Here is a 3448-nt window from a genome sequence, read left to right as displayed (position 1 = left end):
CCGGAGAGTTATGGAATTACCTGTGGAAACATATTGTGGAGGTCAAGCCCAGGGTCGATTTGTCAGACGGCCAGTGTTGGAGCCCGCACATGCATAAGCAGCATTTGTTTTCTTAACACTTTTTTTTTTTCTTCCAGGATATGTAAGCGGCAGAGGCCACAGTCTATAAATTTCTCACTTTGCGCCCTGCCCATTGTTCGCGTTTCCGTGTTTTTGATGATCGCTCTCTGCCGGCCGGGAATTCTCTTTGATGGGATTTCAGGTTTCGACAGCAAAGGGTTGTTTACCTTTCTCGATGCTGGACCCGAAGTAAAACGATACTTCACTAATTCCCTCCTTGGAAAGCCCTCCTCTCCTGGTTCATGTTCATGGGGACGCAAAGTGGGGACTTTAACTTTTTCTCAAGTCCCACCGGCCCTGCGATGGGAAAACTGTCAGAACGGGACTGGCTGGAAGTTGGGGTGATGGTGAAAGAAAGCAGAGAAATGAACCCCGTCTCCTGGCAGCGAGCCAGCTTCACGGTCCCCCGTGTGTGTTTGGTGCCTGATTTCCTGGGACGCTTCTGGCCCAGAAATACTCACGTGTGAAGTTCTTTGGGGCTGTGAGATGCCAAAGACTCAACAGGATTAGGAGAAAATGGAAAGGAAAAGGAGAGACACACTTGTCGAGCCTTCGTTACCTGGTGTCTTGTTTCACCGGAAGCTAGTGATGGTCACTGTCATCCCACTGCAAAATGGTGTAACTCTTCGCTTATCGAATGCTTTTCCATGGGGATCTGAGCCAGTTCCAGGTGATTCTTTAAGATTCCAGGAATTCTGTAAGAGTAATCATAATAACAGTAAAAGTCTCCATTACTCCTGCAATCACGGCACATACTGCTGAGGTCTGCTAACGTCCAGAAGTGGCAGCTGGATCTGAAGCATCAAAATCAATGAAACAGATCGAGCAGGATGTCTTTAGTTTGGGGCGTCTGTTGTCCTCCAGCCCCTCCTATCAATGGCTGGCATCCTCCGAGCTCGTCTGGGGTCGCGAGGGCTGCCTTGGGAGCTGTGTGCCCACTGACCCACCAGCATGCGACACAGCACTGATTTTTGGCTAACTACTAGGTAGTTTCTATAGTGATAATGATGTAGCATGTGCACCTATTGGGAATATATAAAATTAGAGAGAATTTCTGTTTGCTTTGGTCCTCTTTCTAGAGTAATTACAGTAACTGCCATTCATTCCTGTTCTGTTGCCCTGATTATTCTAGAGTCACCAGGATAACCTGGCCATTAAGGTTTAGTCACGCTAAGGAACATACGGCAAAGTGACAACTTGTCATGTTGACGTTATCAATGCTGCAGAATCCTCACGCCATGGATCCAATTGTCACACTCTTTCCGAGTACTTAACTTGAGCTGGTGGGGACATGCAGCCCTGGAAGGCCACTGAGTAGTTTCTAAATTTGTTTCCCCTTTCATTATGGCAAAAGCCTGCAATTCTGTTTGGTATTACTTTGATCATTTGACCCCCAAAATGTGCAGTTTGTTAAAGCCCATCGAGAAGAATCCCTAGAATTTCCAAAGGAGGTGAGCTGATCAGCAGGTGGTCACCCCTGGCTGTTTCCCACATGAGAGATTTTCAGTTTCTTGGGTCAACGTCAGAGTCGGGCATTACATCAGCTCTAGCGCCTTCTGGGAAGAGCTCTGTAACAAGATAATTTGGAGGGAGAAAGCACCAACTTGGGTAAAGAATGCCAGACCCCCCCCCCCCCCACACACACACAAACACTGGAATGATGTTTAGGGACAAAACAGACACAACGATGACATCAAAACTCACTCAAACACTTGTAGGTGCAAAAAGATTCCTCTTGTCCCTTATTTTCCATTATTTGGGGCACAGGCATGCTTTCCTGGGCTTGGAGAAACTATGACTGCATACGTCATGCAAAGATTGGAAAGATGTAAAACAAATTAACCTAGAAAAAGTTCTCACTGAGAACTGACGGGCTGTGCAGTTTTGCTGGAGAGAAATCACAGAAGCAAGGAGGAAGAAAGTGCAGCAGGATATTAATACCTGCCTAAGTGAAAGTCATTGTAAAAGAGGCGACACCTTGGAAAGCCCTGTTCTCCTTACTCTGCGTTCTGCTCCTGGCTGTAGTTAGGTCTTCCTGATACGGCCCACGGAGCAAAATGCCTGATGACTCATGGAGCAGATCTGAGCAAGGAGGCAGACCCCTCGGCACCAGAGCGGGAGCTGGCAGCCCAAGGGCAGATAAGCGAGCATGCAGGAAGTCCTCTCCCTCACAGGAGAGGGGCCGCCGGCCGCTGCTGCCGTGCGGTGACACGGGCTGGAGAGAGGCAGCAGCAGGGAGGGGGCAGAAGAGGACCGAAGGAGTCCGGGAGCATCTCCAGCTTTTCTAGCACAGCTTAGAAGCGCTGCATCCCCTTGGCCATCCAATATCCGTCAAGGGCCAGCCAGTGGAGGGACTCAAAAGAGCTGACAGCCTGACAGTGTGTCTCTTGGAAACCAAAGAAGGAAAAGGATGAGAGTGAAAGGTGAGGAAATGAAGGAACTGACCACCATGTGAGGCGGGAAGCACCCCCAGATCAAACAATGCAACAGCCTAATATGTGATAACTGCTTATCTTTCATTAACGGACCTGGTTTCTTAGAGCACTTTTAGGCTTACAGAAAAGTTGAGCAGAAAGCACGGAGTTCGCATGTGCTCTCTTATCCCACCTGCCCTCCTTCCAGTGAACCAGTGATGAACCAACATTAGTCCATTATTATTAACTAGACTGTGCACAGCTTACGTTAGAGTCACTCTGCGTTGTGCGTTCTGCGGGCTTGGACAAATGCGTGATCGTGTGCATCTGCCGTTACAGAGCCATACAGCACCGCCCTAGAATCCCCTGTGCCCCACCTCCACCCACTGATCCCCCCCTCCCTCCCTCCCCACCCCCCAGGCACCAGCAAGCACTGATGATAACTGCTTCTTTTTAAAACCCTGTCTAGGTACTTACCATGTACCCAGGACATTCCAAGACCAACACATTTGTTTAGTCAATCTCATGCCGACCTAGGAGGAAGTCGACCTCATCTTACAGGTGAGGATAGAGCACAGAGAGCATGTGACTTGCCCAAGGTCACACAGCTGGTGAATGGATGAAATGAAACCCGCCACCTGGCCCCGAGTCCTAACTGTGTGCCGTGTCTGAGCGTGGGACGGGGCAGGAAAGCAACAGTCGCCACCGTCCTGTGCATGCTACTAAAAATTAAAGACATCAGGTTAAAAAATTTTTTGTGCTAGCTCCTTTACCAGGCAGGTCACAAATAATAACGCCTTGCCCGTCATCCGCTTCTCTGGTAACAGACTCAATGCCGTCACATCTCAAAGTCAGCAAATGTCGGCAGAGCACCGGCTGTGCACTGGACCCCTCCCAGCCTCTGACCAGAATTG

General features: G+C 49.3%; 1 long non-coding RNA gene across 1 annotated transcript in view; it reads right to left on the bottom strand.

The window, feature by feature from the left end:
* Positions 1–2519, bottom strand: part of LOC141276726 (uncharacterized) — a 5756-nt gene extending 3237 nt beyond the window's left edge. The window contains exons 1-3 of the long non-coding RNA XR_012326715.1: positions 2122–2519; positions 680–815; positions 1–20 (exon numbers count right to left, since the gene is read on the bottom strand). The exon at positions 1–20 is cut by the window's left edge and continues 3237 nt beyond it. This is a non-coding gene — a long non-coding RNA (uncharacterized lncRNA). The remainder of the gene's footprint in view (positions 21–679; positions 816–2121) is intronic.
* Between the last annotated feature and the right edge of the window lie 929 nt (positions 2520–3448).

The sequence above is a fragment of the Tursiops truncatus genome, chromosome 16 (assembly GCF_011762595.2).
Source record: "Tursiops truncatus isolate mTurTru1 chromosome 16, mTurTru1.mat.Y, whole genome shotgun sequence".
Classification (NCBI taxonomy): Eukaryota; Metazoa; Chordata; class Mammalia; order Artiodactyla; family Delphinidae; genus Tursiops; species Tursiops truncatus.
Note: the sequence above shows the minus strand (reverse complement) of the source record. Positions and strands in the feature narration are given on the sequence as shown.